The sequence below is a fragment of the Muntiacus reevesi genome, chromosome 1, assembly GCF_963930625.1.
Source record: "Muntiacus reevesi chromosome 1, mMunRee1.1, whole genome shotgun sequence".
Classification (NCBI taxonomy): domain Eukaryota; kingdom Metazoa; phylum Chordata; class Mammalia; order Artiodactyla; family Cervidae; genus Muntiacus; species Muntiacus reevesi.
Genome location: NC_089249.1, coordinates 157,693,306 through 157,714,955, shown reverse-complemented (window position 1 = coordinate 157,714,955; position 21,650 = coordinate 157,693,306). Strand labels below are relative to the sequence as shown.

The 21,650-nt window shown below is 48.1% G+C and overlaps 1 protein-coding gene across 3 annotated transcripts in view; it reads right to left on the bottom strand.

Moving 5' to 3' along the window:
* Nucleotides 1-21,650, bottom strand: part of LOC136152284 (uncharacterized) — a 130,443-nt gene that overhangs the window by 98,078 nt on the left and 10,715 nt on the right. The gene's annotated exons all lie outside the window — the stretch shown is intronic.

Sequence of the window (21,650 nt, the reverse complement as noted above, 5' to 3'; positions counted from 1 at the left end):
AAGATCTTCATGATCCAGATAATCCTGATGGTGTGGTCACTCACCTAGAGCCAGACATCCTGAAATGTGAAGTCAAGTGGGCCTTAGGAAGCATCACTACAAACAAAGCTAGTGGAGGTGATGGAATTCCAGGTGAGCTGTTTCAAATCCTGAAAGATGATGCTGTGAAAGTGCTGCACTCAATATGCCAGCAAATTTGGAAAACTCAGCAGTGGCCACAGGACTGGAAAATGTCCGTTTTCATTCCAGTCCCAAAGAAAGGCAATGCCAAAGAATGCTCAAACTACCGAACAATTGCACTCATCCCACACGCTAGTAAAGTAATGCTCACATTTCTCCAAGCCAGGCTTCAGCAATACATGAACCATGAACTTCCAGATGTTCAAGCTGGTTTTAGAAAAGGCACAGAAACCAGAGATTAAATTTCCAACATCCACTGGATCATTGAAAAACCAAGAGAGCTCCAGAAAAACATCTATTTCTGCTTTATTGATTATGCCAAAGCCTTTGACTGTGTGGATCACAATAAACTGTGGAAAATTCTGAAAGAGATGGGAATACCAGACCACCTGACCTGCCTCTCCAGAAACCTGTATGCAGGTTCGGAAGCAACAGTTAGAACTGGACATGGAACCACAGACTGGTTCCAAATAGGACAAGGAGTACGTCAAGGCGCAATATCGTCATCCTGCTTATTTAACTTCTATGCAGAGTACATCATGAGAAATGCTGGGCTGGAGGAAGCACAACCTGGAATCAAGATTGCCGGGAGAAATATCAATAACCTCAGATATGCAGATGACACCACCCTTATGCCAGAAAATGAAGAAGAACTAAAGAGCCTCTTGATGAAAGTGAAAGAAGAGAGTGAAAAAGTTGGCTTAAAGCTCAACATTCAGAAAACTAACATCATGGCATCCGGTCCCATCACTTCATGGCAAATAGATGGGGAAACAATGGCTGAATTTTTTTTTCTGGGCTCCAAAATCACTGCAGATGGTGATTGCAACCATGAAATTAAAAGACGCTTAATCCTTGGGAGGGAAGTTATGACCAACCTATACAACATATTAAAAAGCAGAGACATTACTTTGCCAACTAAGGTCCGTCTGGTCAAGGCTATGGTTTTTCCAGTGGTCATGTATGGATGTGAGAGTTGGACTATAAAGAAAACTGAGCGCCAAAGAATAGATGCTTTTGAACTGTGGTGTTGAAGACTCTTGAGAGTCCCTTGGACTGCAAGGAGATCCAACCAGTCCATCCTAAAGGAGATCACTCCTGGGTGTTCATTGGTAGGACTGATATTGAAGCTGAAACTCCAATACTTTGGCCACCTGATGTGAAGAGCTGACTCATTTGAAAAGACCCTGAAGCTGGGAAAGATTGAGGGCAGGAGGAGAAGGGTCGACAGAGGACAAGATGGTTGGATGGCATCACCGACTCAATAGACATGGGTTTGGGTAGACTCTGGGAGTTGGTGATGGACAGGGAGGCCTAGCGTTCTGCGGTTCATGGGGTTGCAAAGAGTCAGACATGACTGAGTGACTGAACTGAATTAAAGGTCACCATTCAGCAGGCCATACAGGTAAATCTGTAACAATTCAGTCTCAAGTCAGGAATAGGTGATGTGGGCAAGTATCTTGAAGGAGTCACATAAACCTGAACAAAATACTATCACTCTTCTTGTCCCCCTCAACTGGGAGATGGCACACAAGCAAAAAACAATGCTCAACTTCTTAAACGCTAATCTTAAAGTTTTTCTGTAAAGGACTGTACACCCAACAGAGTTAGTTGTACATCATATCAAGTGTCATGTTTATATTCTTTACCTTTTGTGCATTACTGATCATTTTACAAACTTTAAGAAAACAGCAAATCTTCCCCCAGAAATATATACATTTTCCAGGCACCAGTAGAAGAGTTTGTCTATGAACTTGTGACACCAGTCGACTTCCTGAGCCCATTTCTGGACCCTATTGAGAGTCATTCCTTTGCCCTAATATCTTGGAGAATCTTAGCAGATGGATATGTCTAGTAGTAGAGGTACCCCATTCTTTCAGGAGTCAAGTCATTTCATCCTTAGGCAGCTATCACTGACAATCATGTTTGAGGATATTGAACAAAAATCTTCCTCCTTTATAAAACTCACCCATTGGTACAACTCAAAATTTCTTTAACAATATATAGGTTTGATGGATAGCTACATGTAAAAGGATGAAACTAGATAACTTTTCTCACCCTATATAGTCAAAAAAATAAACTCAAAATGAATTAAAGATGTAAAAGGAAGACTAGAAGCCATAAAATTCCTAGAAGAACACTATAAGCAGTGAGCTCTTTGTTACGGGTCTTAGTGATATTTTTTTTTAATCTGTCTCCTCATGTAAAGGAAAAAGAAGTCAAAATAAATAAATGAGACTACATCAAACTAAAAGGCTTTTGCACAGAGAAGGAAACCATCAACAAAATGAAAAGCATACTGAATGGAAGATTTTTGCAAATGATATGTCTACTAAGGGGTTAATATCCACAATCTATAAAGAACTCATACAACTCAACATTTTTAAAAATCCAATTTAAAAATGGGCAGAGGACCTGAATAGTCATTCTTCCGAAGAAGACATACAGAGGGCCTAGAGACACATGAAAAGATGCTCAGTGTCACAAATCATTGTTGTTCCGTCGCTCAGTCATGTCCAACTATTTGGAACCCCACGGACTGCAGCACAGCAGGCTCCTCTGTCCTTTACTATCTCCCAAAGTTTGCTCAGATTCATGTCCATTGAGTTGGTGTTACCATCCAATCATTTCGTCTTCTGTCATCCCTTTCTCCTCCTGCCTTCAATCTTTCCCAGCATCAGGGTATTTTCCAATGAGTCGGCTCCTCAAGTCAGAATCTTAGCTCGCCTACTTTTCCTCCTGTTTATTCAGGAATGCCTTTGTTTCTCAATACTTGGACTCTTCATGACAACCCTCTATATGGGAAGACCCTCAGGTATGACAGTCCCAAACTCCACCCAGTGGCATCTAAGATAGTCAGCAAAGATAGGAGGGAAGAGAAGATATTCACGGTAGAGGCCATGGTTAGAATAACCATCCATAGGTTAGGAAAGAGAAAACAGAACAAAATTTCTGTGCTTTTTAAAGAAAATTACTTTGAGACTTTCCTGGTGGTCCAGTGGCTAAGACTCTGAACTCTCAAGGCAGGGGCCCCAGGTTCAATCCCTGGTCAGGGAACTAGATCCCACATGCCACAATTAAGAGTTCATATGCCTCAACTAAAGATCCTGCATGCTGCAATGAAGACAGAAGATGTCATGTGCCATAGCTAAGACTCAGGGCAGCCAAGTAGATAAATAAATATTTAAAAATAAAACAAAGAAAAGAAAAATATTTCCCATTTATAAAGTTGCCAATGTTCCATGATGACTCCTCATCAACAGAGACACATCATATCCTTTTGGGAAGTAAAAGGCGTGTGATCAGTTGACTGACACAATGTTGTTTAACCACCTTGCACCCTACTTTCATTTATTCATAAAGTCAAGCTAGTCATTGAGTTATGATATATATCACAAACAATTTGTTACTGGAAATCATTAAAGTAGCAACATTATAAAGTCTTTGCCTTGTAAAAAATAGCACATATTTGAGTTTAGACCTTCAAAAATCCCACTCTCATTTACACCTAAATTTAACCTGAATGAGGGTGAGAAGGAAGGAAAGACCTGCAGGGTCTGGGAGAGAAAGAGCATGATTCTTGGCTGTGAACCAGTGTTCAGAGCCACCATACAGTCCAAATTGAGGCTGTGCTCACCCACAAACTCCCACAGAGATGGGGAGGTGGAGAGGCCAGGATCTGAATGACTTGAGCATTTGAATTGCCACCCCTTGAACTTTGCACAGGGATTCCCAGGTGGCTCAGTGGTTAAGAACCGGCCTGCCAATGCAGGAGACATGGGTTCGATCCCTGGGTCAGGAAAATCCCCTGGAGGAGAGCATGGCAACTCACTCCAGTATTCTTGCTGGGAAAATCCCATGGACAGAGGAGTCTGATGGGCTACAGTCTGTGGGATCACAAAGAGTCTGACACAACTGAGCGCGCACACACGAACTTTGTAAAAGTCACTAGCTCAGTCTATTGAGAACCCAAGACAAAGGAAAAGATTAATAAATAATTTGATTCCTTGTCAATTTGTGTATGACAAAGGCAGGTATTCACTGTGAAGGGATAATTAGTTCAGTTCAGTCATTCAGTCATGTCCGGCTTTTTGCAACCCCATGGACTGCAGCATTCCAGGCTTGCCTGTCCATCACCAACTTCCAGAGTTTGCTTAAACTCATGTCCATCAAGTCAGTGACACCATCCAACCCTCTCATCCTCTGTCATCCCCTACTCCTCCTACCTTCAATCTTTCCCAGCATCAGGGTCTTTTCCAATGAGTCAATTCTTCGCATCAGGTGGCCAAAGTATTGGAGTTTCACCTTCAGCATGCATCCTTCCAATGAATATTCAGGACTTATCTCCTTTAGGATGGACTGGTTGGATCTCCTTGCAGTCCAGGGGACTCTCAAGAGTCTTCTCTAACAGCACAGTTCAAAAGCATCAATTCTTCAGCGCTCAGCTTTCTTTATAGTCCAACTCTCACATCCATGCATGTCCACTGGAAAAACCATGTGCTGTGCTTAGTCACTGAGTCGTGTGACCCCATGAACTGTAGCCTGCCAGGCTCCTCTGTTCATGGGGATTCTCCAGGCAAGAAAACTGGAGTGGATTGCCAATTCCTTCTGCAGGGGATCTTCTCAACCCAGGGATAGAACCCAGGTCTCCCGAATTGCAGGCAGATTGTTTACCAGCTGAGCAACCAGGGGAAAACCTTAGCCTTGAGTAGACAGACTGAAGAAGGAATTCATAGGGCCTGGACTCCATCTCAGGCCTGTCTGTGCTGATCGTGCTCAGCCACCTCTCCAGTGGACTCTGCACTCTCTGCTTAGTGCCTGTGGGAACGACAATGGAAGGATAAGACCCCCTCCAGACAGGGGAACCTTGAAGATCATATCCAGGTTACTCATCACCTAAGAGAAAACAGACACTAATCAACCCTACCTCCGGACACTATCTATCAGAATGTAAGCACAGGCTTATCGGTTATTAACCGGTTGGAATGTAACCGTAGGCTTATTGATTATTAACTGTTTGAACACATAACACGTGAATGATGGGGTTATTGTGATTGTATTTACCCTTCCTTTGTAAGCATCAAGGGATTGGGGTGGTGGGTTTTGACACGTACACATGGAGTATAAAAAATTTTCACAAATGTTGGTTGGGGCCCTTGGCTAAGAGGAGACTCTGCCTTGGGCCTGCCGGTGTAATAAACTGCACTTCACTATCTGCATTGTCCCTCTGAGTGAGTTTGTTTCCCAGAAAGCATGGCGATAACAAGACCTTTGTTGGCAAAATAATGTCTCCGATTTTTACTATGCTGTCTAGGTTGGTCACAGATTTTCTTCCAAGGAGTAAGCATCTTTTAATTTCATAGCTGCAGTTACCATCTACAGTGATTTTGGAGTCACCAAAAATAAAGTCAGCCACTGTTTCCCCATCTATTTGCCATGAAGTGATGGGACCAGATGCTATGATCATTGCTTTCTGAATGTTGAGTTTTAAGCCAACTTTATCACTCTCCTCTTTCACTTTCATCAAGAGGCACTTTAGTTCCTCTTCACTTTCTGCCATAAGGGTGGTGTCAACTGTGTGAGATGGGCATAACTAGCACCATGACAGGCACCCTGAATTATGAGTAAGCCTAAGCTTCAGTTTCTCCCGAGGGTGGGGTAATTATCTGCCCTCAACAGGCCACCAGAGACCAGCCAATCAGCATGCGCCCAGTAAACCTCCGGGAAAGTCCCCTGCGTGCGAAAATTTTAAAGTGTGTTTGACCAATGAAATTGCTTCATAAACATGTAACCAGTCTGCTTGTGATAACTACCCACTGCTTATGTTTGAAATCGAGCACCCTATAAATGTGTGTGGAAATTAGGGCTTAGGGCTCTCTGACTTTGCACCACTGCGTTGGTTGCAGCAGGGGCCCTGACTCGAGTCAGCAATAAATTTCCCTTCCTTTGCGTGTTGCATTGTCGTGGAGGCCTTCTCTTTTCCCGCTAGGGGATTCGGACACTGGGCATAACATTTGGGGGCTCGTCCGAGATCCCTTGACCAGGGGAAAAGAACATTTCCAGGACAGAGGGGAAGGATAGATATAGCACCGGTGCTCAGGCAGGACAGGAAAGTCCAGTGTAAATCCGAGGCCCTGCTGAGAAGTAGGAAGGTATCTTGCACAGGAGAAATCTTTCTATAAAGGGGGAACGGATTGGATGTTCCAGCCGGCGCAGGACCGAGGCCAGCGAGAGTGCTGGAAGGCAGCCGGCTCTGCGGGAAGGAGAGTTCCTCTCCTGATCCCGAGTCTGGTGAGCAGTGGACGCCATTCAGTAAGGTGAACCTTGTACCGGGAGGCAAGAGGACTCAGGGGGCCCAAAAACCCAGCGCTGTGTTGTCGGCCGACATTTGTCTATCTGTGTTTTTGTCTACACCCCTCCGTGTTTGTGTGTGTGCCAGCATTGTCTCTGGTCTCGTTGTCTTCTGGTGTATCGTTCTCTACTCTCAATTCTGACTTATTCTCCTTCTCCCCTTCTTCTCTGATCTGCCTTCAACTCCTACTCTCTTCAAGAGTTTCAGTGAACAGGCGAGCAGTTGCAGGGGCAACTGATGAGTCCCGGCCAGGGCTACACTCTGGCGGACTCTGAAGGCCTTACAATAAGTGAGCCTCAGTAAAGGGAGCCCGATCGGGTGAAACTCTCAACATCCCTAACTGAGGACGTGGCCTAAAATTCCTTGTGTGGGCACGGACAGGCACTTAAAGGCCATTAGGGCGCCTGCTACTTGAAGACTCCTGTGAGAGGATGAGGGGGTCACGGAACGGGCTAGAAACCTCTAGGGTGCCCGCCCCCAGCAAGAAAACTTCCATGCACGGACACAGGCACATAAACAGTTCCAAAAGCATACCATAAGCCCAACCTCTTGGCCTCCACCATTCCCGGTAGGATTTTTGGTGGCCGTTCTCAGTGACTTCTTCTCTCTCTCTCCTACCATTTGCTCTTTGACTATGGGTCAGGGGGAATCTACCCCACTTTCTCTTATGACTGACCATTTCTCAGATGTCATGGCCAGAGCACATAACTTGTCTTTGCTAGTCAAGAAAAGAAAATTAATAACCTTTTGCTCGGCAAAGTGGCCTGACTTCCAAGTTGGATGGCCTCCGGAAGGTACCTTTCAACCGTCCGTTATACAGGCTGCAAAAGAAAAGATTATGGCTCCTGATTCCGGGGGTCATCCGGATCAGGTTCCTTATGTCATGGTCTGGCAGGATCTGGTGGAAAATCCACCCGAGTGGTTAAAACCTTTAGTTCACAAACTACCTAGTTCTTCCAATTCACAGGTCCTGGTGGTGGAAACCCCCCCCAGAAGAAACTAAAAAGAAAGAGGACCCAAAACCCATCCTTCAGGAATCATCTTATCTGAACCTGATAGATTTAGAAACAGAGATAAGGCCTCTGCCGTATGCCCCCCCACCCATTGCAATTCCCTCTGAGGGGAGAAACTCCCCCAGGTGAATCAAGAGGGTTGAGAGGGCCTGCGGGAGTTGACCATGGGGGGGGGGGGCCCTCACTGGGAACCCAGAAGAGAATTAGGGGTGATAGGGGTGGGCAAGACCCTGGGGACCCAGAGTTATCTTCATCCACTGTTCAGGCGCGCCCCGTCCAAGTGGGACCAGCTAACCCGGAAGGAGAGCGAACCTATCAGTACTGGCCCTTTTCCACGAGGGACCTGTACAATTGGAAAACCCAGAACCCTCCTTTCTCAGAGAAACCCCAAGGCCTCATTGACCTCTTAGATTCCATTTTGTTCACTCACAACCCCACCTGAGATGATTGTCAGCAGCTGTGGCAGGTGTTCTTCACCACAGAAGAATGGGAGCAAATTCTGACAGAGGCACGGAAACGGGTCCCGGGGGTTGACGGGAGACCAACCGCCCAGCCTCATCTCGTGGATGAGGGGTTTCCTCTGTTGTGGCCTAACTGAGATTTTGAGCGAGCAGAAAGTAGGGAGCGTCTCTGAGTGTACCTCCAGACTCTAATGGCTAACCTGGGGGCTGTAGCTAGAAAGTCGACAAATTTGGCGAAGGTAAATTTAGTAAGGCAAGAGCCCACTGAGAGTCCGTCAGCCTTCCTAGAGAGGCTCATGGAAGCCTTTAGGCAATATACACCTATGGACCCCCAGGCTGAGGAGTCACGTGCTGCAGTTCTGTTAGTGTTTGTAAATCAGGCAGCCCCAGATATCAGGAGGAAATTACAAAAGATAGACGGATTGGGAGAACAGACAATACAAGACTTACTGAAAGTAGCTGAAAAGGTATTTAATAATAGAGAGACCCCAGAAGAAAGGGAAGAGCGAATTCGACGGGAGGAAAGGGAATTAGCTGAGAAGATCAGGAAGGAAGATAGGGAACATAGAGCAAAGGAAAACCGGAAGAACCAGAGGGAGCTAGCTCAGATACTGTTTGTGGGGATAAAAGCCAGGACAGAATTGAGGGAGCCTCGTGACCCCCAGATGGCAGAAAAAGACAGACCAAAAAGGCAGGCCCTAAAGAAAGATCAGTGTGCTTACTGCAATGAATGGTGACACTGGAAAAACGAGTTCCCTAAGAGGGTCCCGAAGAGAGGAACAACCCAGAGAGAAAGAATCTCCCCTGGAACTCGAGTTCTATATGTGGGGGAAGACAGTGACTAGGGGAGTCAAGACTCGGTACCCCACCCTGAGTCCTGGGTAACCATACATGTGGAGGGGAAACCCGTTGGCTTTATGGTGGATACAGGCGCCCAACACTCTGTTTTAAATCAAAAACTGGGACCAATATCTAAGAAAACCAGCTTAGTACAAGGAGCCACGTGGACAAAAAGATACTGTTGGACCACAGAACAAAAAGTAAATCTGGGGACCCACCAGGTGTCCCATTCGTTTTTGGTGATACCAGAATGCCCAGCCCCTCTACTTGGAAGAGACCTGTTGACAAAGTCAATGCTCAGATCCATTTTGACCCTGGGGGAATGTCAGTCACGGATGGACTTGGACAGCCGATACATGTCTTATCTCTAGCTTTAAGAGATATAGACTTTTTGTGCCTAAGCCCTCAGAGGTCATAGCACCAGATGTGCAACCGTGGGTCCATAAATACCCATTGGCATGGGCAGAAACAGCAGGACTGGGACTGGCCAAACAGAGACATCTGGTCATCATCGAGCTAAAGGCTGAGGCAATTCTTGTGAGAGTGAGACAGTACCCTATGAGCCAGGAAGCTCGGCGGGGGATCACTCCCCACATTCGACGGCTCATAGATGCCGGAATTCTCAAGCGGTGCCAATCCCCTTGGAACACCCCCTTACTACCGGTGAAGAAGCCAAGGGGGACAGATTACAGACCTGTCCAAGACCTGCGAGAAGTCAACAAACGAGTGAGTGACATAAACACTACTGTCCCTAACCCGTATACCCTCCTGAGCAGTCTGCTGCCTGAGTACACTTGGTACATTGTGTTAGACTTGAAAGATGCTTTTTTCAGCCTACCCCTGGTGGCCCAGAGCCAGGAGATATTTGCCTTTGAATGGACTGAGGGGGAAGGCCAACCGGTAGTACAATTAACTTGGATCCGCCTCCCACAGGGGTTCAAGAACTCCCCTACCTTGTTTAATGAGGCTTTGAGTGAGGACCTCTACGAATATCGGACTCGCCAACCAGAGGTCATCCTGCTACAAATGTAGATGACCTTATGTTGGCTGGAACCACAGAGGAGGCATGCAGCCGTGCCACCAGTGACCTCTTACAGACTCTAGGCACCTTGGGGTATCGTGCTAGTGCAAAAAAGGCGCAAATAGCCCGGCAAGAGGTCACCTATTTGGGGTATAAGATCAGGCAGGGGAAAAGGTAGCTAACTCAGGCCATGAAGGAAATGATATTGCAGATACCAGAGCCCAAGACCCCCTGCCAGGTGAGAGAGTTTCTGGGGACTGTTGGATATTGCAGATTGTGGATCATGGGGTTTGCTGAGAAGGCCCGGCCCTTGTATGAGGGAAGTAAAGAGACCCCAAACTAGACTTGGACTGAGCCAATGAAACAGGCTTTCCAGACACTCAGATGGGCCCTACTAAAAGTCCCAGCCCTTGACCTGCCTAACCCAAATAAGCCATTCCAGCTGTTTGTAGATGAAAAGCAAAGAATAGGAAAGGGGGTGTTGACGCAGCAGTGGGGTCCATGGAAGCGACCGGTAGCATATCTTTCAAAGCAATTAGACCCGGTGGCCGCTGGGTGGCCCCCTTGCCTTCGCATCATTGCAGCCACTGCCCTCCTCACCCGCGATGCTGACAAGTTGACGTATGGACATCAACTCTTGGTTTACACCCTCCACGCCATTAAAGGGGTTTTAAAGCAGCCGCCGGGTAAGTGGATCTCCAGTGCCCACTTGACACATTACCAGGCCTTGCTGCTTGATGCCTCACAGGTGCGTTTTCAGACCCCTTGCTTCCTGAATTCAGCCACACTCCTACCTAATCCAGAGAAAGACGGCCCTCTCCATGATTGCAGTGAGATACTGGCTGAGGACCTGGCAGCATGAAAAGACTTAACTGATGTACCCCTAAGCAACAGTGAGCTAGTATGGTTCACCAATGGGAGCAGTTATGTAAAAGATGGGCAAAGGAAGGCGGGAGCCACCATAGTTGATGATTCAGGACAGACAGTATGGGCTAAGACCCTTCCCCCAAACACTTCTGCACAAAAAGCAGAATTGGTTGCCCTAATACAGGCTCTGGAGCAAGCCAAAGGGAAGAGAGTCACCATTTTGACTGACAGCCGATATGCTTTCAGCACTGCCCATATTCAAGGTCCAATATACCAAGATAGGGGATTTCGAACAGCTGAGGGAAAGGAAGTCAAAAATCTGCCCGAGATTCGCAGGCTCCTGGAAGCTGTCCAACTACCCCGGGCAGTAGCTATAGTACATGTCCCCGGTCACCAGAAAGGAGAAGACCCTAAGGCATGGGGCAATCTTGCCGCTGATGCAGCTGCTCAAGAAGCGGCTAGCCGGGACTACGCCACCCCCATATTAGCCGTGGGACTTCCACCTCCTGGTATGGGGACCTTGCCACCAGTTCCCGATTATTCTCTCCCTGTTCTCACCTGGATCAACGAGGATACCACCCTCCAGAAGGATGACCAAGATGGATGGTACCGAGATCAAAACAACAACCTGATATTGCCTGCCATCCTGGGTCGTCACCTGTGTGAACACCTGCACACAACTACACACCTGGGGGAGAAAAAGACCTTAACACTTCTCCAGACAGCCTGCCTGAGGTTCCCTCGACAAAATGCAGCTGTACAAGAGATAATCCAGGCTTGCAAAGCGTGCCAGCTGATGAGGACAGGAAAAAAAGCAGCGCATGGGAACGAGGTACCGAGGGAAAGAACCAGGGCAACACTGGGAGATAGATTTCACTGAGGTAAGGCCAGGCAAGCACAGGTATCGCTATCTGTTGGTTCTGGTAGATACCTTCTCGGGGTGGGTGGAAGCTTTCCCCACTAAGGGAGAGACAATAGTGGTTGCTAAAAAGATTGTAGAAGAGATAGTGCCTAGGTATGGGCTGCCAGTGACTATGGGCTCTGAAAATGGACCTGCCTTTGTGAGCCAGATTGTACAAGGGCTGGCCCAAGCTCTGGGGACAAAATGGAAGTTACATTGTGAATATAATCCCCAGAGCTCAGGACAGGTTGAGAGAATGAATCGGACCCTAAAAGAAACTTTGACAAAGTTGACAATGGAGATTGGCGGGGACTGGGTGACCCTCCTTCCCTTCACACTCTTTCAGGCACGTAACACCCCTTATAAGGTGAATCTTACCCCTTTTGAAATTCTGGAAGACCCCTTCCTGTGTGTCCTATTTTCGAGGGAAAGTGCCTGCCACCCCCTACTTTGGGGCAATTCCAGCAAAACTCTGATGGCATTAAGTAAGGTGCATAACCATGCTTGGAAATTGATTCAAGAAATAAATGAGGATCAAAGCAAGGGGGCCATCCCCGCACATAATATTGGCCCAGGTGACTGGGTTTGGGTAAAATGGCACCAATCTAAAGTATTAGAACCTAGATGGAAAGGCCCTTATGTTGTTCTCCTTACCACCCCTACCGCTGTTAAGGTTGACGGGATCAGACCCTGGGTTCACTGCAATCACGTGTGGCAAGCTACTCCGGAGGAACAGGAAAGAGCACGAGCAGAATGGAAGGCAAGTCCTCACCCGTCAAATCCTTTGAAACTGAAACTCGTCTGACGAGAGGCCTCCTGAGTTTCCTACTGGTGACAACTCTCATCAACCCAGGAATATCCAATCCACACCAACCATTCAAGATCACCTGGAAGCTCAGCGATGGACAGACCCACGAGGTAATCAACGAAACCTCAGGAATCCACCCTCTCAACACCTGGTGGCCAGACCTGTACTTTAACCTCAGGAGATTCTTTGTACGCTGGGTCGGGCTACACACTCCGCTATATGCAAGCCTGGGTGGACATATGGGGGACGTATACGCCCACACTTATGGAGTGGAAGACTTTCCTGGGTTTTATGCTTGCCCAGGCAACATTAGAGGTAATTAAAAAACTTGTGGGGGTATAGAAAGCTATTACTGTGCAAGCTGGAGCTGTGTAACTTCGTGTGATGGGCCCCGGAAGTGGGATGTTGGGAACAGAGATTTAGTTAGATTCACCTTTAGTGATTCCAAACACCAAGGGCCTTTTGTACGGGTACAGTTCAATCAGGACCGAGCAAAAAAAGAAAGCCGCTGGACTGCAGGGCTAACTTGGGGCTTACAACTTCATGTGACTTCTTACCCAGGAGAGCTCTTGACCATTAAACAGGTGATTGAGCCGGTACAGGTACATAGTCTGGGTCCCAACCTGGTCAAAACGGCACCGGGGCACAAGACGACCCCTCAGACAACCACCTCTGGGCCAGACTCGCTGAGGTCAAACAGCACCTCCTCTACCCCAGGCACCAGAGGTAATCTGACAAGCACCCCGGGCCATCTAACTGTAACTGCTAGCTCAGTGACTCAAGACCCCCTATGGGCCATAGTAAATGCCACTCTTATGGCTCTAAACCATACCGACCCAAATGCGACCCAATCCTGCTGGCTCTGTTATAACCTCCACCCCCCCTTCTATGAGGCCGTAGGCCTCAATGTCTCCTACAACTTGTCTTCAGTCCCAATCCCCCTCAATGCTGGTGGGAAGAGCGTAAGATAGGCCTCACGATGGAAGAGGTATGGGGACAGGGGGTCTGTTTGGGCACAGTACCAAGGGATAAGACCTCTCTTTGTGCTCAGACTATTGGTAATATCAGCTTACCTGGCAAAAATTGGCTAGTGCCGGAAGTCGGGGGATGGTGGGTTTGTTCACACACGGGGCTAACACCATGTTTAAATATGAAGGTTTTTAGCCCGAGCCAAGAATTCTGTGTTCTTGTCACTGTGATGCCAAAGATCCTATACCATTCTGAGGAGGTAATGTACTCACATTGGGACCGGGAAGTACTAAGACAGAAATGAGAGCCCATTAGCGCATTCACTGTGGCAGCCCTATTCAGCCTCGGAGTGGCAGGAGCAGGGACAAGAATAACTTCATTATCTTTGCAGGGCCAAGAGCTCTCCTCCCTGTGGGCCCTATAGATGAAGACATAGTCCACAAAGAAGAATCAATTAGTCACTTAGAAAAGTCTTTGACATCCTTATCTGAAGTGGTTTTGCAAAATAGGAGAGGATTAGACTTAATCTTTCTCCAACAGGGTGGGGTCTGCACAGCTCTGGGAAAGGAATGTTGTTTCTATGCGGACCACACAGAAGTGGTGAGAGAATCTATGGCAAAAGTAAGAGAGGGACTTGCACAGCGAAAGAGGGAACAAGAGGCCCAACAAGGATGGTTTGAATCTTGGTTCCAATGCTCCCCATGGCTGACCACCTTGGTCTCCACCCTCCTGGACCTACTCATAATATTAATATTGATACTTGTGAGGCTGTCACGGCTAACACCATAGCAGGCAGCCTAGATTAGGAGTAGGCCTGGTTTCCCGGGGTAACATAATTATCAGGCCTCTTGGAGCTAGCCAATCAACATATGCCTAGCAAGAAAAAAGGGAACCTATCAGGGGAAAGCTGAAAGCCCCACGTTGGGCCAACAAAAATTACCTTGCAACTGTGTAACCAATCTGCTTGCGCCAACTACCCACTGTGTAACCAATCCGATTGCGCCAACTACCTGCTGCTTATTTTGACCTAATAAATACCCGAGAGAACTGGGGCTTGGGGTCTTTCATCCTCACACCCTTGGTGAGGGTTGGAGGCCCTGGCTCGAGTCAGTAATAAATTCCCTATTGCAAGTTGCATTGTTTCGAGGAGTCTTCTTTCCCGACCGGAGACTCGGACTATGGGCAGAACATTTTGGGGCTCGTCCGGGATCCCTTGACCGGGGAAGAACGCTCTTTGGAACAAAGGGGGGAAAGGACAGGTAATAGCACCGGTGCTCAGGCAGGTCTGGAAAAGTCCAGTGTAAATCCGGGCCCCTGCTGTGAAGCAGGAAGGTATCTGGTGCAGGAAGACCAGTGTAAATCCGAGGCCCTGCTAAAAGGCAGGAATGTGTCTGGCATGAGGGAAAGCTTTCCATGAGGGAATGGATTGGCCGTTCTGGCTGACATGAGGCCGAGGCCAGTGAGCACGCTGGAAGGCAGCCAGCTCTGCAGGAAGGAGACCTCCTCTCCTAAGCCCGAATCTGGAGAACAGTGGACGCCATTTGGTAAGGTGACCCTTATTCCAGAGGATCTGTGTTGTCGGCCGATGTGTGTCTGTCTATGTGTTTTTCTGTATAACTGCCGGCATTGTCTCCTGTCTCGTTGTTCTCTGGTGTGTCTACTTCTTCCTATAAAGCCTTGGAGCCTCATTTCTGTTTCTGGGAGTTTCAGTGAACAGGCAGACAGTTGTCGGGGCAACTGATGAGTCCCGGCCAGGGCTACTCCCTGATGGATTCTGAAGGCCTCCCAACAAGTCAGCCCCAGTAACGGGAGCCCGAGAGGGTGAAACTCTTTTCTTTTTTCTCGTATTCTAAACCGAGAATCTGGCCAATAAAAAACCCGTCTGTGTGGGCACGGGACAAGCACTTAAGAGCCGATAGGGTGCCTGCCACTGGAAGACTCCCATGAAAGGATAAGGGGGTCACGGAATGGGCTAGAAACTCCTAGGGTGCCCACCCCCAGCAAGAAAACTTCCGTGCAACGACGCAGACACATAAGCAGTTCCAAAAGCATACCACAAGCCCAACCTGCTGGCCGCCACCACTCCCGATAGGATTTTTTGGTGGTAATTCTCAGTGACTTTCTTCTGACTCTCACTATGGGACAAAGAAAATCCACCCCACTCTCTCTCATGACTGATCATTTCTCGGATGTCAGGACTAGAGCGTATGATCTGTTGCTACTGGTTACAAAGAGTAAATTAATAATCTTTTGTTCTGCAGAGTGGCCCACCTTCCAAGTTGGATGGCCTCCAGAGGAAACTTTTCAACCTTCTATTATTCGGGCGGTGAAAGAAAAAGTTATGGCTCCTGATCCCTGGGGCCACTCCAGCCAAGTACCTTATGTTATAGTTTGGCAAGGTCTAGTAGAAGATCTGCCCAAATGGGTAAAACCTTTTGTTCACAAACTCCCTGATTCTCCTAATTTACAGGCCCTGGTTATGGAAACTCCCACTCCCCCAGAAGAAGCCAAGAAGAATAAGGGCCCAAAACCGGCCTTGCAGGAATCCTCGTACCAGAACCTGATTGACTTGGAGACAGAAATTAGTCCCCCGCCATATGCCCCTCCTCCGTTGCAGGTTCCCCCGGGTGGAAGAGCGCCCCCCCCCCCAATGCACTCATAACCCCACCTGGAATGATTGTCAGCAGCTGTTGCAGGTGTTCTTCACCACGGAAGAACGGGAACGAATCCTGGCAGAGGCGCGGAAACGGGTCCCAGGGGTCGACAGGAGATCAACCGCCCAGCCTCATCTCGTGGACAAGGGGTTTCCTCTGTCGCAGCCTAACTGGGATTTTGAGCGAGTAGAAGGTAGGGAGCATCTCCGAGTGTACCGCCAGACTCTAATGGCTGGCCTGCGGGCTGCAGCTAGGAAGCCGACAAATTTGGCGAAGGTAAATTTAGTAAGACAAGAGCCCACTGAGAGCCCATCAGCCTTCCTAGAGAGGCTCATGGAAGCCTTTAGGCAATATACACCTATAGATCCCCAGGCTGAGGAATCACGTGCTGCAGTTCTACTAGAGTTTGTGAAGCAGGCAGCCCCAGATATTAAGAGGAAATTACAAAAGATAGAGGGGTTAAGAGAACAGACAATACAAGACTTACTGAAAGCAGCTGAAAAGGTATTTAATAATAGGGAGACCCCAGAAGAAAGGGAGGAACGACTTCGTCGGGAAGAAAGGGAACTAGCTGAGAAGATCAGAAAAGAAAATAGGGAACATAGGGCAAAGGAAAACCGGAAGAACCAGAGAGAGCCAGCCAAGATTCTTTTTGCGGGGATGAAGGCCGGAACAGAATTGAGGGAGCCTTGTGACCCCCAGATGGGAGAAAAAGAGAGACCAAAAAGGCAGGCCCTAAAGAAAGATCAGTGCTCTTGCTGCAAAGAATGGGGGCACTGGAAAAATGAGTGCCCTAAGAGGGACTCAAAGAGAGGAACAACCCAGAGAGAGAGAATTTCCCCTGGAACTCGAGTTCTATATGCGGGGGAAGACAGTGACTAGGGGAGTCAAGACTCGGCACCCCTCCCCGAGTACTGGGTAACCATACATGTGGAGGGGAAACCCGTTGGCTTCATGGTGGACACTGGTGCCCAACACTCTGTTTTAAATCAAAAACTGGGACCAATGTCTAAAAAAAACCAGCTTAGTGCAGGGAGTCACGAGGACAAAAAGATATTGTTGGACCACGGAACAGAAAATAAATCTGGGGACCCACCAGGTGTCCCATTCGTTTTTGGTGATACCAGAATGCCCAGCCCCTCTACTTGGACGAGACTTGTTGGCTAAAGTTAATGCTCAGATCCATTTTGACCCTGGGGGAATGTCAGTCATGGATGGACTTGGACAGCTGATACATGTCTTGTCTCTAGCTTTAAGAGAGGAATACAGACTTTTTGTGCCTAAGCCCTCAGAGGTTATAGCACCAGATATACAACCGTGGGTCCACAAATACCCATTGGCATGGGCAGAAACAGCAAAAATGGGACTGGCTAAACAGAGACATCCGGTCATCATCAAACTCAAAGCCAAGGTGACTCCTATGAGGGTGAGGCAATACCCTATGAGCCAGGAGGTTCTGCGGGGGATCACTCCCCACATTCGACGGCTCATAGATGCCGGAATTCTCAAGCGGTGCCAATCCCCTTGGAACACCCCCTTACTACCGGTGAAGAAGCCAAGGGGGACAGATTACAGACCTGTCCAAGACCTGCGAGAAGTCAACAAGCGGGTGAGTGACATACACCCTACTGTCCCCAACCCGTATACACTCCTGAGCAGTCTACTGCCTGAGTACACTTGGTACACTGTGTTGGACTTGAAAGATGCTTTTTTCAGCCTACCCCTGGCGGCCCAGAGCCAGGAAATATTTGACTTTGAGTGGACTGAGGGAGAAGGCCAACCGGTAGTACAATTAACTTGGACCCACCTCCCACAAGGATTCAAAAACTCCCCTACCTTGTTTAATGAGGCTTTGAGTGAGGACCTCTATGAATATTGGACTCGCCACCCGGAGATCATCCTGCTACAATATGTGGATGACCTTATGTTGACTGGAACCACAGAGGAGGCATGCAGCCGTGCCACCAGTGACCTCTTACAGACTCTAGGCACCTTGGGGTATCGTTCTAGCACAAAGAAGGCACAAATAGCCCGGCAAAAGGTCACCTATTTGGGGTATAAGATCAGGCAGGGGAAAAGGTGGCTAATTCAGGCCATGAAAGAAACAATATTGCAGATACCAGAGCCCAAGACTCCCTGCCAGGTGAGAGAGTTTCTGGGGACTGTTAGATATTGCAGACTGTGGGGTTTGCTGAGAAGGCCCGGCCCTTGTATGAGGGAAGTAAAGAGACCCCAAACTAGACTTGGACTGAGCCAATGAAACAGGCTTTCCAGACACTCAGACGGGCCCTACTAAAAGTCCCAGCCCTTGACCTGCCTAACCCAAATAAGCCATTCCAGCTGTTTGTAGATGAAAAGCAAAGAATAGGAAAGGGGATCTTGATGCAACAATGGGGACCATGAAAGCGGCCGGTAGCATACCTTTCAAAGCAATTAGACCCGGTGGCCTCTGGGTAGCCCCCTTGCCTTCGCATCATTGCAGCCACTGCCTTCCTCGTCCGCGACGCTGACAGGTTGACGTATGGACAGCAACTCTGGGGTTACACCCCCCACGCCATCGAAGGGGTTTTAAAGCAGCCAACCAGGACTACGCTGCCCCCATATTAGCCATGGGACTTCCACCTCCTGGTATGGAGACTCTGCCGCCAGTCCCCGACTATTTCCTCCTTGACGTCGTTTGGATCAACGGGATACCACCCTCCAGAAGGATGACAAAGATGGATGGTACCGAGATCAAAACAACAACCTGATATTGCCTACCATCCTGGGTCATCACCTATGTGAACACCTGCACACAACTACACACTTGGGGGAGAAAAAGACCTTGACACTTCTCCAGACAGCCTGCCTGAGGTTCCCTCGACAAAATGCAGCTGTACGAGAGATAATCCAGGCTTGCAAAGCATGCCAGCTGATGAGGACAGGGAAAAGGCAGCACACTGGAACGAGATACCGAGGGGAAGAACCAGGGCTACAATGGGAGATAGATTTCACTGAGGTAAGGCCAGGCAAGCACGGGTATCGCTATCTGTTGGTTCTGGTAAATACCTTCTCAGGGTGGGTAGAAGCCTTCCCCACTAAGGGAGAGACAGCAACAGTGGTTGCTAAAAAGATCTTAGAGGAGATAGTGCCTGGGTACGGGCTGCCAGTGACTATGGGTTCTGACAACGGACCTGCCTTTGTGAGCCAGATTGTACAAGGGCTGGCCCAAGCTCTGGGGTCAAAATGAAAGTTACATTGTGAATATAATCCCCAGAGCTCAGGACAGGTTGAGAGAATGAATCAGACCCTAAAAAAAGCTTTGACAAAGTTGACAATGGAGACTGGCGGGGACTGGGTGACCCTCCTTCCCTTCGCGCTCTTTCGAGCGTGTAACACCCCTTATAAGCTGAATTTTACCCCTTTTGAGATTCTGTATAGAAGACCCCCTCCTGTGTGTCCTATATTCAAGAAAAAAAATACCTACCACCCCCTACCTTGGGACAATTCCAGCAATCACTGATGACATTAAGTAAGGTACATAGCCATGTTTGAAAATTAATTCAAGAGATACACGAGGGAACAAGCAAGGGGACCATCCCCTCACATAATATTGGCCCAGGTGATTGGGTTTGGGTAAAATGACACCAATCTAAAACATTAGAACCTAGATGGAAAAGCCCTTATGTTGTTCTCCTTACCACTCCTACTGCTGTTAAGGTCGATGGGATCAGGCCCTGGGTTCACTGCAATCACGTGCGGCAAGCCACCCCAGAAGAACAGGAGAAGGCACAAGCAGAATGGGAGGCAAGACCTCACCCGTCAAACCCTTTAAAACTGAAACTCGTACAACGGGAGTCCTCTTAACCATCCTGCTGATAACAGTTTTCATCGGCCCAGGAGCAACCAGCCACAACCCCCATCAGCCGGCTAACCTGACTTGGGTGATCTACAATCCTGAGACTGGAGAAATGCTTAATTCGAGCTCCAACGTGGCCCCCAAAGGGACATGGGGGCCAGTACTGACCTTTGATTTGTGCGTGATGGCGGCTGACGGTAATGGGTTTGGTCCCCACCAACTGACCAAGTTCTTTGCCCACGGCTCTTTCGGTCTGTTCACCCGTAACTGTAAGCAAAAAGGCCCACAGTACTACGAACAGGTGCCTGTCTATGTTTGCCCGGAGGGAAGAAGGGATCGGAACCAAATTGAAAAGTGTGAGAAAATTGACTCTTTTTATTGCCCCGCTTGGGGTTGCGAAACTATGGGAACAGTCCATTGGCTACAGAATAGGAGAGGTTTAGACAAAAATCTCTCCAAAAAGTAAGAGAGGGACTAGCCCAGCAGAAGAGAGAACGAGAAGCCCAACAAGGCTGGTTTGAATCTTGGTTTCAGCGCTCCCCCTGGTTGACCACTTTGATTTCCACCCTCCTGGGTCCACTCAGTATTAATATTGTTACTGACCTTTGGTCCATGCATTTTAAACCGACTGGTCTCATTTATTAGAGAGCACCTAAATACCATCCAAATTATGGTATTGAGACAAAAATATCAGTCAATTTCACAGAGTGAAGAGAAAGATTCCTCTACAAAAGTACAAAGACAGGGGGGAAATGTGAGGCTGTCACGGCTAACGCCATGACAGGCAGCCTAGATTAGGAGTAGGCCTGGTTTCCCAGGGTAACATAATTATCAGGCCTCCTGGAGCTAGCCAATCAACATATGCCTAGCAAGAAAAAAGGGAACCTATCAGGGGAAAGCTGAAAGCCCCACATTGGGCCAACAAAAATTACCTTGCAACTGTGTAACCAATCCGCTTATGCCAACTACCCACTGTGTAACCAATCCGATTGCACCAACTACCTGCTGCTTATTTTGACCTAATAAATACCCGAGAGAACTGGGGCTCAGGGCCTTTCATCCTCACACCCTTGGTGAGGGCGGGAGGCCCTGGCTCGAGTCAGTAATAAATTCCCTATTGCAAGTTGCATTGTTTCAAGGAGTCTTCTTTCCCGACCGGGGACTCGGACTACGGGCAGAACAATACTGACATTTGGCCCTTGTATTTTAAACCAGCTAATGTCATTTGTTAAACAACGCCTAAACACCATTGAGATTATGGTATTGAGCCAACAATATCAGCCAGTGGCTCAGGATGGTGAAAAGAAAGATTCCTCTACAGGTACAAGACAGGGGGGAATGTGAGACGGGCATAACTAGTGCCATGACAGGCACCCTGAACTATGAGTAAGCCTAAGCTTCAGTTTCTCCCGAGGGTGGGGTAATTATCTGCCCTCAACAGGCCACCAGAGACCAGCCAATCAGCACACGCCCAGTAAACCTCCGGGAGAGTCCCCTGCGCGCGAAAATTTTAAAGTGTGTTTGACCAATGAAATTGCTTCATAAACATGTAACCAGTCTGCTTGTGATAACTACCCACTGCTTATGTTTGAAATTGAGCACCCTATAAATGTGTGTGGAAACTGGGGCTCAGGGCTCTCTGACTTTGCACCACTGCGTTGGTTGCAGCAGGGGCCCTGACTCGAGTCAGCAATAAATTTCCCTTTGCGTGTTGCATTGTCATGGAGGCCTTCTCTTTTCTGGCTA